Source organism: Pipistrellus hanaki (assembly GCF_964339955.1).
Source record: "Pipistrellus hanaki genome assembly, chromosome: 13".
Taxonomy (NCBI): Eukaryota; Metazoa; Chordata; class Mammalia; order Chiroptera; family Vespertilionidae; genus Pipistrellus; species Pipistrellus hanaki.
The window spans coordinates 7,244,614-7,259,966 of NC_140515.1; positions in this window are offsets into that span (position 1 = coordinate 7,244,614).

Consider the following 15,353-nt stretch of genomic DNA (forward strand, 5'->3'; position numbering starts at 1 on the left):
GTCCCCGGGGACTGCTTTAACAAAGTGCCACACACAAAAGTGGCAGAACTTTGCTCTGTCACAAATCTGGAGGCTCCAAGTCTGGAATCAAGGTGTCTCCAGAGCCATGGTCTCTCTTCAGCAAAGAACTCGTCCTTGCCTCTGCTGGCTCCTGCTGTTGCCGCTGTCCTGGCTGTCCCTCGGCTTGGAGCTGCATCCCCCCATCTCTGCCTCCCCTACACAGGGTGCGTCCCTCCATCTCTGCCTCCCCTGCACAGGGTGTGTCCCCCCATCTCTGCCTCCCCCTGTACAGGGTGCGTCCCCCCATCTCTGCCTCCCCTGCACAGGGTGTGTCCCCCATCTCTGCCTCCCCTGCACAGGGTGTGTCCCCCCATCTTTGCCTCCCCCTGCACAGGGTGCGTCCCCCCACCTCTGCCTCCCCTGCACAGGGTGCGTACCCCCATCTCTGCCTCCCCCTGCACAGGGTTTGTCCCTCCATCTCTGCCTCCCCCTGCATAGGGTTTGTCCCTCCATCTCTGCCTCCCCCTGCACAGGGTGCGTCCCTCCATCTCTGCCTCCCCCTGCACAGAGTACGTCCCCCCATCTCTGCCTCCCCCTGCACAGGGTTTGTCCCCCCATCTCTGCCTCCCCCTGCACAGGGTGCGTCCCCCCATCTCTGCCTCCCCTGCACAGGGTGCGTCCCTCCATCTCTGCCTCCCCCTGTACAGAGTGTGTCCCCCCATCTCTGCCTCCCCTGCACAGGGTGCGTCCCCCCATCTCTGCCTCCCCCTGTACAGGGTGTGTCCCCCCATCTCTGCCTCCCCCTGCACAGGGTGCATCCCCCCATCTCTGCCTCCCCCTGCACAGGGTGCATCCCCCCATCTCTGCCTTCCCCTGCACAGGGTGTGTCCCCTCCATCTCTGCCTCCCCCTGCACAGGGTGCATCCCCCCATCTCTGCCTCCCCCTGCACAGGGTGTGTCCCCCCATCTCTGCCTCCCCCTGCACAGGGTGCGTCCCTCCATCTCTGCCTCCCCCTGTACAGAGTGTGTCCCCCCATCTCTGCCTCCCCTGCACAGGGTGCGTCCCCCCATCTCTGCCTCCCCTGCACAGGGTGCATCCCCCCATCTCTGCCTCCCCTGCACAGGGTGCGTCCCTCCATCTCTGCCTCCCCCTGTACAGAGTGTGTCCCCCCATCTCTGCCTCCCCCTGTACAGGGTGTGTCCCCCCATCTCTGCCTCCCCCTGCACAGTGTGTCCCCCCATCTCTGCCTCCCCTGCACAGGGTGTGTCCCCCATCTCTGCCTCCCCCTGCACAGAGTGCGTCCCCCCATCTCTGCCTCCCCCTGCACAGAGTGCATCCCCCCATCTCTGCCTCCCCCTGCACAGGGTGCATCCCCCCATCTCTGCCTTCCCCTGCACAGGGTGTGTCCCCTCCATCTCTGCCTCCCCCTGCACAGGGTGCATCCCCCCATCTCTGCCTCCCCCTGCACAGGGTGTGTCCCCCCATCTCTGCCTCCCCCTGCACAGGGTGTGTCCCTCCATCTCTGCCTCCCCCTGCACAGGGTGCGTCCCCTCTATCTCTGCCTCCCCCTGCACAGGGTGTGTCCCCCCATCTCTGCCTCCCCCTGCACAGGGTGCTCTTCTGGCTGAGTCTGGACCTCCGGTCTCTCCTTGTGGGGACACCTCCCTCATCCAGGATGCCCTGGTCTTCACTTGATCCATCTACAAGGACCCTGTGTGCAATAAGGTCAGTCCACGGTCCCGGGGTTTGGTCCTGAATGTCTTTGGGGACACAAGTCAGCCCACAGCAGCAGGCACACAGCCTGGCTCCGCCTCGTCCTGCTCCGTATGGTGAGGCATGAGGCTTGCGCATCCTCAAAGGGCGGGGAAGGGAATTTAGAATCTGCCTCTGCTTGGGAGGAATGACAATAACATGAGAGTACCTCCCAGGCATCTAAGAAGCCCTGTCTCCTGAGACCTCGCTGCCCTTTGAGCAGGTACAGCCTAACCGCTGCAGGCAGCACCATGGCCCCTGGGTGGCGGGGCGCGCAGGCACTCGGACGGAGCCCACCAGCAGTGCCTGCTTCGGGGACATGGCCTTTGCAGACGGGGTCACCTCTGACAGCACAGCAAACTACTCTTCAGTTATGAAATAGTATAGCCTTTGAGATGGAAAACATTTTTAAATTTTATTTTAACACAATTATAATTTTGATACTATTTAAACACACAAATAATAGTACTCTCTGTGTTAGAGCATTTACAGTGGGTTAGACACTGTTCCAAGGAATTTTTAGCTCCACAGTTTAACCCTCACAGTTGTAGGAGGTCTGTGTCACCTATCCCCATTCCACAGATGAGGAAACTGACACCCAGAGAGGCTAGATAGCTTGTCCAAGTTCATGTGACTCCTGAGGGGTCGACCTGAATGTGAGGTCCAGATTCTGGATCTATAATCTGAGCACTCAGCCACACTGCTGTTCCACAAGAGGACCCACTAGGAATAACTCTGCATCTTCTACTACATAACCACTTCAGTCTCTAACAGTTTCAACAGTTCCAAGAAGTAAGGACCAACAGGTCTCCAACCACCTTCCCAAGAACTTCCACGCGCTGAGGCCTGAGCCCTCAGAAGCACTTCCTCCAGAAGCAAAGCCGACACGCCGAGCACAGGGGAGCCGGGGGCTGCACCGGCATTAGCAAACCTTCCCGCTGCGGCAGGAAAGGGATGGTGGAGGTGGTACTTGGCGAACCAACCTCCGCTCCTGGCAGGCAGATGAGGGAGACCCACTGATTCCCCAGTGAGATTCCTTTTCTGTGGGGCTTGTGCCTTCAGCTTTCCAGATGCAGGGGGGAAATTATTTTGAGGATTATTTCCCAAATCTTTATTTTCTGGTAAATTTCACCTCCTGAATACTTCCTCTTCCCTAGCTACTTGGAATACTTGGAACCAGAGATTCTAAGTGTCTGCTTGGTGGAGTGTGTGTGTGTGTGTGTGTGTATGTGTGTAGGGGGCTGTGGAGCTGGTATGGCAGTTTGAACAGTCACAAATTACCAGAAAAAATGCCCTTGATCTGATCTGGATGCTTCAAGCCATCAAACTGCATTGCCTGACAATCTGGCAGCCGTCAGCTGATGGATTTGCAGAAATGCTCAAGAGTAATTGGCATTTTAATGGAAAACGCCATGTTCCCAAGTGTCAGAATAGCAATAAGATACCCAAAGGCGTTAAGTCAGCTCTTGGGTAATTAAAGTTGCGCACCCATCAGTCTTGGCCTCTGAACCTACCCCTGCTTTCAGCAGGCTCCTGGGATGCCTGCTCACACACAGGAGGTTGGAAATGTGATGATCAGTGCCCTTCCCAGCCAGACGTGTGCTCACAGAGGCCCTTCAGGCAGCTGTCTCCTGTCGCTGCCGTGCTGTCATCTTGTCCTCGGCCGGATTGAGCTGAGGTGATAGAAGAAACAATTCCCCTACCTCTAAGTCTCCTAGTATCCACTTACTGAGGCCATATTTCAAACGGGCATTTTGAGTCAATAACTTCACTATGTATTGAGAGTTTCCCAACGCCTGGCACAACATGCCTGGCAGCCTTGGCTTGGTAAGCAGGGTTGGCACAACACATTGGCCTCGTTCACCCCCAGGGCCGGCACTCTGGTGTCTGTACAATCATATGAGCATTTGCTAGGCATCCAAGCATCACCTCACTCCATCTGCACAGCCACCGTCACTTTCACAGACGAGGAAGGAAGGACTGAGGACTGGCTTGTCCACACAGGAAACCAAGCTCAAGCCATCAGACTTCAGAGCTCAAGGCTTTAACCACCACCAACCCATTTCCACTAACTTTTCAAAAGTGTGAGGCAACTCTTGTTGGCACCTGCCATGGAAGTATGTCCTCCTAGGAAAGAATTACTGATTCTCATTTCGACTGGAGACTCTTCCCCCTGCTCCCTCCGGAGGCGGAGGACAGGCGGAGGGCTCTGAGGGGAGGCTCGGGTCTCAGTCCGTCCATGCTCCTGTAACAAACCAACACAGGCTGGGTGGCTAGACAGCACATTTCTCACAGCCTCAGAGGCGGGAAGTCCACGATCAGCACCTGCAGTCACTGACGGCCTGCTTCTTGCCTCACAGATGGCCGCCTTCGCTGTGTCCTCACACGGCAGGAGGCCTAGAGCCCCCTGGGTCTCTTTTATGAGGACGCTTATCCCACTCATGAGACTCTACCCCAAGGCTGTCACACACACACACACACACACACACACACACACACACACCCGGGGCCCCACTTTTCAATGCATCACCCTGGGAACTAGGGCTTCAGCACCTGAGCCTGAGTGGGCACATACTGTCGGAGCAGCAGTGTGGTGCAGTGGTGCCTTCTCCCCCCCAGGGACAGTCTTCAGGAAGAGAGGTGCGAGCCAGGGGGATAAACAGAGGCTGTCTAGCAAACAGACGGTGTTCTCAAACAGGTCCTCGGGGACTGTGTGACAAGGGACTCTGCAGAGCTGAGGCCGGGTTTGAGGAAGCCTGGAGGAGATGGGAGAAAATTCCAAGCAGAAGCCAGAGCTGTTGCTCTGGCCAGTGACACCAAAAAGCTGCTAATTTGATTCCCGGGCAGGACACGTGCCCAGGTTTGGGTTGAATTCCCTGTCAGGATGCATGCTGGAGGCAAGCGATTGATGTTTCCTTTTCACATCAATGTTTCTGTTTCTTCTCCTCCCTCTCTAAAATCAGTGTGGGGGAGTCAGAGCTGTTACCTCTTGTAGCATGAAGGGCACAGGGGCCAATGGCTTCCGGTCCCAGAGACCGTGGCTCCTGGAGCTGGCTGCCTCAGGGGAGCGGGGCCTTCCCTGGGGGACACAGCCACACTCAGCGACCTGACTACAAGGAGCAGGGGATACACAGCCTCCTCAGCTCCTCCCATCTCTGCTCTCCTGCGGTGCCTGCCGTTGGCCCAACCCATGGAGATCCCCAGACTGCGGAGCCATTTGCAGGTGCACCCAGCCGTTCACAATGCAGGGGGACCAGGATGCGATGGGCCTGAAGTGAGGAGCAAAGATATCCAGCAGGACGCAGTGGCGAAATAGAAAAGCATGCAGGGGAAGGAAAAATGGCGGCAGAATGGGCAGAAATGTGCACCTCATCTCGGGGCCAGACTGGAAATGCAACAAAATCAGAGAGCATCCTCCTGGAATTAACAAATGAGGCACAGTGAGGAGTCCGTTGTCACCAGGAAGGCAGAGAACACCCGGGACCGGTAGGAACAGGGCCGTGAGCTTGAAAGGGACAGCTGCCGGGAGGGAGAGAAGGAAGCTGCTTCACACCAACGCCTGTCCCTGGCAGCAGGCTTGACGTCCAGCTGGGAGAGGAGAGGCCGCAGGGCTGCTGGCAGCCGCGAGTCTAGACCAAGACCTCAGCCAGAGAGGCTGCCCAGCGACACGCAGCCCCCAGGGGAAGCAGCACGGTGCGGGGGAGAGACAGCCTCTGTTTCATTGTTTCTGTTTTGTCTTTTTTTATTCTCTAAGTGCAGAACAGAGGACTTTTTTATTCCAATCTCTCCCCAGAGGCTTTGGTGCAGGGAAGGAGGCACGACTTGAAGTGGCTGAGGAGAGGCTGGGAAGGAAGCAGGGCAGGGAGATGTGGCTGGAAGTCCTGCATTGGGACTTCTGAGCTGTATGAGGAAACAAAAGCAGACCCAAGCTTATGGGTCTTAATAGTCCCCAGGAGCCCTCAGTGACGGGATTGGAAGAGAGGCCATCCATCCTGATATTCTGGGAACCAGACTGATAAAAATCCAGGTTCCCAGCCAACCCGTTTGGGCTCCAGACAAGGACCTTTGTCCAGCGGGGGGAGGGGGGGCGAGTAATATTTGGGGCCTCCTGTGGAGGAGTAGCTCTGGGCCAGGGAGAAAACACCCCTCCTATTTCCTGATGGTGAAAGAGCACCCCCGCCTGAAGCCCCGTCAGAAACAGAGCCTGAGTGGTAGATTGACAGCTGGGGACAGGCAGAGGGCAGGTGGGTCTGCCCACCTTCAGCCCAGGCCTGTGAGGCACACAGCAGACCAGTGGATCGCCTGGCGCTTCAAGCAGGTGCTAAAGCCAAAGGCAGTGCCTGATAGTGGTTAGCACCTAACAGGAAGCCCAGAATTGGCAGGCAGAAGAGTGGGATCCCAAACTATGGGGCATTAAAACTCAGCTGAAGTGAATGACACTTCACATTTTATATTTTATTTTTACTTTTTATTATTTTTTTATTTTTTTATATTTTTTTCACATTTTCTTCCTCTTTCCTCTTTTTCCCCTCCCATTTTCTTCCCTTTTTCCTTATTTCCTTTCTTTCTCCCCCTTTTCAAAAATTGATCTTTTTTATCTGCTTTATTGATATGTTATTATTCAGTTGGGGGTGTGCAAGAGGCAGCTGATTGATGATTCTCATTGATGTTTCTAACTCTCTATCCCTCTCTCTTCCTTTCTGTAAAAAAATCAATAAAATATATTTAAAAAAAGGGGGGGTGGTGAGAGTGCTGGCCTTGGGATCTAAAGGCTCAGTGAGGGGGTCCCTATGCCATGTCATGTCATAGAGGAGCTTTAGAAAAAGACTGAAGTTGTGAACCTGGAGCGAGAGGACCCAGTGAGCTGAGAAAGGAGAAAATTTCTTGTTCAGTGGAGGGGACAGCTTAGAGGAGATAAGGTGTTCACAGTCCCAGGAATGGCTCGGCCTGGTGGGTGGAGAGAGTGAAACTTAGGGAGGTGACTGTGGTTTGGGACAGCTGGGCTTTATGAGGGGATGCATGGCAGCCCTGGCCGGGCACCGAGGTAGAATGAGGAAAGCGTGAATGGGGGAATATAGTAAGATGCAGTGTAGACGTGAGGTGGCTAATGGCTGTGAGACTGATCTGTCAACCCCCATAATAGAGACTGAGGAGGAGACAAGGGTCCCAGCAAATTCAGAGACTTGGTTTGAGCAGGACTTGGCTTGGTGTCCTTCCTTGCTGCATTTGAAGGAGGGCCCGGAGGAGGCTTAGCCCCTGACTTACCCGCGGGAGGACTGGCACTTCGTTTGGGGTTTGTGAAGCCGTGGCTAGGAGCTGGAAGACCTTCTGATCTTGACCTGATCTTGCCTTGTTGTTGGATTTGGGTCTCCCTGTCTCTGTTATTGAAGACCTTAGAGGTCAGGTTAACAAGGTCTTTTTGAGGGGTTGGGGCCTGAAGTTACGGTGTATGTCGGGGAGTAAAGGTGGTCAGTCAGTGGGAAAAGAAACCTGAGATGCCTCTCAGTCTGTGAGGCTGGACAGAGAGAATGGGACATGGACTCAGACTACGCCCTCAGTTCCTGCTTCCTCCCTCAGGTAGGGTGGATGCGGGAATAGAAGAGACCATTGAGGAAGGCGGTCTTTGGGCTTGAGAGTGAGTGTTAGATGGGAAAGGCTGCTCTGGAGCTCAGGTTCTCAGGATTTGAGTTCTCAGGGACTGGGGAGAAGGCGGCTGCTGGTTAAGAGGGTCTGAAGAGAAAGAGCCAAGGCATTTTTCAATTTGAGAAAGATCAGAGAATGAGAAGGGAATGCCAGCTACTTGTGAATTCAGTTGCTGGTGGTCACAGGGGTAGAGATTTTGCAGAGAGCACACAGGGGAAGGGGGAAGTTAGAGTTCTCAGAGGGTAGAGCGGGGGTGTGGATTCTGTGGCAGGGTTGTAAGGGGGCTGCAGGAGCAGGAGAGGTGGTGGTGAATGATCAGCTGGGTCAAAAAAGTCAAAAGACAGAGAAAGGGGCAGAGGACCAGTTTGAGAGGGCAGAGTGGGCTTCGCAAGGAGTGTCTGATGGGTGGAACATGAGGAGTAAAGTGAGGGGCAGGAGTGGGGAGGGGGCAGGAAGCCTGTTCCTAGGTATCTCTGAGACCTCCCTGTCTGATGGCAAAATTATCTAGGTCTCAGAGGACATTGGAATCAGAAGTGCCGCTTTTGGGCTACAGAGAGCCATTGTTGAATTTATATTGTGGCCAGGTAGTGTTAGAGAAAAGAAATGAGCTTCTTTGGTTTGATGTGGCCAGAAAGACCAAAAGGTTGGCAAGATTGGCGAGGAGACACCCTAAGGGTGTGTTTTGAGGGGGTTTGGACTGAGATGTCCCCATCAAAAGATGACCGGAGTGAAGGGCCACCGGGAAGTTGGGGAAGAAAAAGAAGCATCCTTCTTTACCCTCAGCCAACCTGGAGAAAGAGAGAGAGAGAGACAAGAAAAGGTTTCAAGGTTGTCACCTCGAGACCTTTCCCGTGGAGTAGAGCAGAGTTTCCTGGCCAGGCACCTGGGCTTTCATAGAACGTAGAACGTGTAGCCAAGTAGATGGGAAACTCTGAGGCCCTTCCAAGTCAAGAGAATGATGGGGGGCCAGAGGGGGGGGGGGAGGCACGGTTGGGAAAGTCTCTGAAGCCTACCGGTGACAAGATAGTGACGAGATCCCCACATGTCCTGGTATAGCAGGGTTCAAGAGGTGTCCAGAGCGGGCCAATCAACTCAGAACCATACCACCGAACAGAGCCAGGCAGGAGTCAGAAGCTCAGGGCTAGGTTTGAGGATCGTCCATGCTCCCATACAGGTCTCCCAGACTTCGACACCAAATGAAATATCAGACAAAGGCCAAAAACCAGGACTACAGGCTTTATTAGAGGAGAAGAACCTGCCGGGCTGTCTGGCAAGGGGAGAACAGAAATCCGTGCAGAGGTAAACACACTTTTTGAGGGGAGGAATGGAAAGGGATGAGGCTTAGTGTACTCAGCATGTGCTGATTGGTGCTTAATGTATGGTCCATATAAAGTGCATAGTTAGTCACTCAGGTACTCAGGGACAAGGGCGTAGGGTATTTGGCAGGTGCTGATTGGTGGTTCAATGTATAGTCTATATAAGGTGCCTGGTTAGGTGCTCAGGAATGTCCAGGTTATGTCATATTCCACCCACCAGATGGGGGAAGGTAGGATCTATCAGTGGCCTGCAGGGATCGGGCCAAAACTTGAAGTGCAATGCCACCACTCAGTAGACTTACTGCTGCGCCCCTGCAGTTTCTGGGCTGTGGCTCCTGTGTAGAGCGTCTGACCCCCAGTGGTCAGTGCCTGTCATAGTGACCAGTCAGCCAGCCGTTGGTTGCTTAGGCTTTTATATAGATAGATAGATGGCTGTCAATCTCTTACTGTGCCTCCTCTATAAATTTAACATTGTCAGCAGTGTCTATGGAGAGAAAAACAGTATATATGGGGTCTAGTATATCCCTGGGTTCTGGACATCCCCAGGCCTTGGACTATACCCCCTGCAGATGGGGGGAGGGGAGCAGGGGCTACTGTGTTTATAAAGGGGTGGGGGGCATGGCGCCACAGTGAGAGGCAGAGCACAGGGCTGCAGGGACAGGGCAGAGACAGCTATGGGGCCAGGGAGGGGCCTGGCGGGAGGAGCTGGCGGGCACTGTGGCCTTGGAAGGGAGCTGCCAGCCTTCGAGGAAGACGGAAAGGGATGAATGGTCGAGTCCAGGCAGAAACCGGAGGACAAGGGGCTCAGCCTCCCTGGGCCACCGAGTAGGGATTCGAGGAGAGCGGGTCAGGGCAGACATGGAAACGGTGGCGCAGAGCCCCCCAGAGCAGTGGCCAGACACTCCCTCCACCTCTGACCCCTGGGGAGCACGTCGCTGACCTGCCTCACAGCTGTATCAGGCCCGTTTCTGTTCCCATTGCTCAGATCGCAGGCGGGGCTGTGGGTGGGGAGACGGCCCAGGTGGCCAGTGGGCTCAGACCTGACCCGGTACAGCCGGGTCCTGGCTGAGAAGGAATTTGGAGCCAAGAGCCCCCTGCAGGAGCATTCCCTGGGAAAGCCACGGGGTGGGAGTGAGCGGCAGGAGAAATGGCCGTGGGAACAAGAGCGGTCGAGGAAGAAGGGCCTGGCCGCTGAGGAGACTGGAGCAGGACACGCCCTGGGGGAGGGACGGGCAAGGCCAGGCTGCTCCCAGAGAGCAGCACTGGTCCTGTCCTGAGGGTGTCTCTGTGCCCTCCAGGGAGGGTCCCCGAGACGCATCAGCTCCCAGGTGTGTCTTTCAGGCCCTTCCTGGGGCAGCTAGTCAGGGCAGCCATGGGCTTGCTTGTCTGCTTTGGCTGTTTCTGGGCCTGGATGTATCTGATGCGGTCAGAACCTCTGTCCTGGGGGCTTGATGCCGAAGGGCTATTCTCCAGCCCCTGTTCCTTCCTGCAGAGGGTCTTACTCACAGGACTAGCAACATGCCAGGGGAGGGGCGGGGAGGGGAGGGTCCAAACCACAGGACCAGCCATGTGAAAGGTCAGGGGTCAAACCGCAGGACCAGCCATGTGCAAGGTCAGGGGTCCAAACCACAGGACCAGCCATGTGCAAGGTCAGGGGTCTAAGCCACAGGACCAGCCATGTGAAAGGTCAGGGGTCTAAGCCACAGGACCAGCCATGTGCAAGGTCAGGGGTCTAAGCCACAGGACCAGGCACGTGCGGGGGAGGAAAGACCACCCAGGGCGAGGTCCATGTGTTCTCAATTCTGCATCGGGCCTCCCCCCCTGTGGCCGCTGGGCCTGGCGGCCACCCGGCTCTGCTCCTGCCTGGCTCACTGCCTCCCTCAGAACTAGCCTGAGAGAGACGGCGCCCTTCTCATCACAGTCAGGAAGTGCAGACCTGGACCAACCAGGCATTTGGGCTCCGAAGCCTGTGCCTGGACCTGCAGCTGTGCTGCCTCTCCTAAGGAGGAAGCAGGAGCCTGGGCTCCGGCACCACAGACGCAGTCCTGAGGGTCTCACAGCACTTCCGCAGAGGAGAGAAAGTTGGGAGCAATTGTCTCCACAAAATGGGCCGGACACCCAACGTGCAAACCGGCCGGCCAGGGACAGAGCTGGAGGAGTGGGGCGAGGTGCACGTGGTGGACATGCTAAAGAATCATTTTTACAGGTAAAAGCATGACTCTTATCACATAGAATGAACGCAGGTCAAAGTTATTTAATTCATCGACTTGACAAAATTTGTAATTTCAACCAGTTCAAAGAAGAGAAAAGCAGACACACACGGGCAGGCAGAAATGCCGAGACAGGTTTGCTGATGTTAACAATGCTGTCCTCTTCCAAAGCAGGGGTCAAGGTCACTCCCCCACAACATGCTTTTGCATCTTAATTGGTTTCCTTCAACTTACAGAATTGTGAAATAGCTCGTTAAAGTCAATGGTAGTGACAGAGGCCTACAGAATCAGGTACCTCCCTCCCCACCCCCGGTGCACTGATCAATTTTCTTATCGCATTAAACACTGTGCCAGCCATTGCTGACCACCAAACACTGTGTCAGCCATTGCTGACCGCCAAACACTGTGCCAACCATTGCTACAAACCAAACACTGTGCCAGCCATTGCTGACCGCCAAACACTGTGCCAGCCATTGCTGACCGCCAAACACTGTGTCAGCCATTGCTGACCGCCAAACACTGTGCCAGCCATTGCTGACCACCAAACACTGTGCCAGCCATTCCTCAGGGTAGGACTGCAGCCCTGAGAGAGCTGGGCTGAGGGCCTGTGGCCGTCCCCGCGGCAGCACTGGGCGGAAGGGGATGCACTCCCCATGGCACTAGCTGTCCACTTTCTCCCAGAGGCACGTCCCCCCTGACCTCCCAGCAGGACCCTGTGATGCCAACTTACAACTAAGAAGCCACTCCTCCTTTTCTCCGGCAGCTGGATCCTCACCTTGCTGAGGCAAGTAAAACTCTTTGCATTCTGTCCTCCAGGCCGGCAAAGAAAAGGAAAAGAAACAAAAGATTAATTTCTGTATGAAATTAAAATTTAATTAAGTACAATAAATTAAATTGAATTTTGCATTAAAACTCTGACCCTGTGTAAGTCTTGAGTTAAATGTCACCTCTGAGTGAGACCTTCCCTGGCCAATCTATTTCCATTGTGATTCCACCACTGCTTCCCACCCTGCACCCCTTCTCAGTTCCCTTTTCATCTTCTAACTTAACCTTTTATTACTAATGGCGATCAGAATATGCCACCTAAAGCTGCAGCTTTGGCAAGGGGATTATCTTGAGCTGCAGGTAATGGAGAAACAATAAACAGAGGAAGTTCTCTGCTCCTCCCCCATCTGCCTAAAAGCCAGATGCACGTCCAGTTGGAAGAGATCTCCATTTGCAAAGGTGCCCTCTCCTGTACCCGGAGGTGGGCACCCACCAGAGACGGCACAGAGGTGAGTCTGCACGTTTCCTGGTCACCTTCCCACATTTACTCCTCGAGGAGTCCAAACCCCTCTCCTCTGTCTGGTCACTTTTCCGGGATGTCTCACTCTGTGATAAAATGGGACGGAAGATCTGGCCCGTGTGGCTCCACTGGTCGCAGCAGCATCCCTACCAGACGGCATTCAGCTCCAGTCAGGGCGCAGACAGATGCAGGGGGGAGTGTGAGAGGCAGCTCATCAATGTTTCTCATCTCTCTCTCTCAAATCAATACACTTTAAAATTTCATTCATTCATTCATTAAACGGCATATAATTCCCCAGGTCTAACCATCTCTTTTGGGTTTTCCACCTCTTTCCTGTGACGCCCCTGTGCAAATGAAAATATGAACATGAAGGGCATTTCTGTGCCTGTTGTCCCACTAATCTGCCATTGGCCAGTGAGGGTTGCACACCCAGTGACAGGGACTGAGGGTGGAGGAAGTGTCCTCCCCACACTGTCCACCTCCTCTTTCTAGAATGTTGCCCCCCTGAAGACGGCCATTTGTTTCTTCTGTCCAACGCCCTATCCCCAGCACCCCGAACAATGAACACATCATAGGTGCTCAGTAAGGTTTGCTGAAGGAATGATGATCATAGTCTGAACATTCATATCTTTCTGTATAGGGTTCATTGGCCTGAGTTCAAGGCCTCACACCATTGGTACCTAGCCTGTGAGCCCTTCCTCAGTTTCCTCCCTCCCTCCTCCGCTTACCCAGCCTCTGATGTGAAGGCTGCGGAGGTCAGGAGGAGCACATAGAGGCTGAAAGTCCCCCAACTCCGGAGGCCCTAAGCAGATTCAGGGGCCCAGGCTCTCGGGCTGGATCAGATGTTCTCAGACGGAATGACTGCACTTTGTGAAACCAAAGGCATATAAATCCGTGGGGAAGGGGGTTAGAAAACTAGGTATGAGCGTTTATATGGAAAGGAAAAGGGAATCCTTTGGCGTTACCAGGGTCTCGGAGACTCAGACCCCCTTCTGAGGTCTCAGCAGGTGCTCTCCTGAGAAAGGAGGAGGAGCCTGCCTAGGAGAGCCGGCCGCCACCTGCCGGCTCTGCTCCGGATGCTCCTGGCCATGAAAGGGGGGGACGACTTAGAATCTGCAGGGCCCCATGCAGGGAGCTGCTCTCAGGCCCCACGCAGGGAGTAGCCGGAGCTGATATTTCCTGAGGTGCATCCTCGTGGGCCACACACTGCCTGCGGCTGCCCTGGCAGTTGGAGGGACCAAGAACCCAGTTCTGGGTGCAGCACGCACAGTATCTGTGGGTCCTCCATTAAGGAACCTTGGTGACCCCCAGCATGACCCAGAAAGGGGCTGCTGCTCTCAGGTGGGGGTGAGTGGCCAAGCCTAGGAGCTCTGACCCCCTAGGGTTCTGGGGTGGGGAGGGAACAGGGGTGGAAAACAGTGGCTGACCCCTCTGCCTGAGCACCTGCTCCTGCAGCTGGAACCCCTGTGCTAGTGAGAGCCTCCAGCACCATCCAATGAGCACCTGGCATCTCCCAGCACAGCTGCCCCAGCCAATGACTGATGAGAGGGGAGGCCAGGGCCCACCTCTGCAGCTCTCCCAGGGGCCACTAGGAGACAAGTTCTCACCTGCTCCCCACTCCCTCCTGCAGGTCCTGCTCCCACCCTAGGGGTGACTGCCTGCAGGCAGACCCTCAGTGGCACCCTCCTACCCTGCCTCTCCCTCCTTTCCCCGACTCCCCGAGTATTTCCTCGGGTGCTTCTGTCCCAGGCTGGAGTCTGCAGCGAGGACCAGCAAGGACTCACCTAGAGCTGGACCAGAAGAGACAGCAGAGTCTCTGGCTGCCTCCTCCCCTTTGACTGGAGGCCTCTGAGTGCTGCCTGGACAGCCCTCAGCTCAGGAGCCTGAATCCCCCATTACCTTATTTGCACATGTCACTACTTGCTGGGGTTCTTGTCCCAGCATTACAAAGGGTTCAGCAATCTGGAGAAAGGCTGATGTGTAGATATAATGAGTCCAAAGATGAAAGATAGTTTTGAAAGGCATTGGGGGTCAGAGGAGCTTCAGCTAAAGGAGCTAAAGACTACTGCTTTTCTCAGGATCCCATGATTTTTATTAACACAATTTGTCCTAAGGCAAGGTGGAGATAATACACTTCAAGGGGTAGTGTTTCAAAGGGTAGGGTTTACAGAACATTGTCAGATTGGGGAATAGCCCACAGCTGTTCAGGTGTCTGGCCAACAGGAGGCAATAACATGCAGATTAAGATGCCCTGAGCTGTTATCCTATTCAGGTTTGGGGGGGGGAGACGCTTTTCAGCCATTCAGAATGATTCAGCCCTGCTGACATGCTGGAATTGGCTTCCAGCAACTACTTCCTGTGAGGACCCTGCCTGACATACACCAACCCCTTTTTATTTATGCCTGAGCATTCTAAAGGAAATCACTATGCATCTCCAACCCACTCTGACACTCAGCAAAACAGTCGTTCTTAATATTGGCTGCTAGCAGGCACCTGGAGATTTCCAATGCTCTGCAGTGTCTCCGATTGGCCAGATTTGGGAGTCACTAACATAAGCCACCTTTGAAGGTCTTTCCAACTCATATAACCTGCCTCTTGAATATGCAAATAATATCTCAGTTTATAAATTTTAGTCATTCTCTACTTGGTGGCAGGAAAGCCTGGACTGAGGTTGGGTAAATTAGCACCTGGCCCTGTGGGTGAGGAGATGCTCAGGGATACCGCCCTCTGACGTTTAGGAAGTGGTCTGTGCACCCAGATGTGGCTGGACCAATGGGCCAGACAGTCAGGTGGATGTAGAGAGGTGGCTGCACCAAACACTGCAGCCACCTCTCTACATCCTCTTCTTGGACAGCAGCTGCCTCGCCCTGCCCTCCACTGATTCTCTCCCACCTACCTTTGGGTGTCACTTCTCTCTCTCAAGTCTTGCCATGGATCAAACTTGTAATTACACAAGGTTTAGTCTTTGAACATTTGATTAGCTTTCTCAAGTTTAAGATAAAACACCCAATGCCCACACTCCGTGGGCCTCTCCCAGAAAAGGCGAGTTGTGGGATTTGACCAGTTAGAGAGGCAGCAGCCTGGCCTGAAGGGCATCTAGGCCCACTCTGCATCTGGATGGCCAGGTGGAGCAGGGCCTTGCCTGT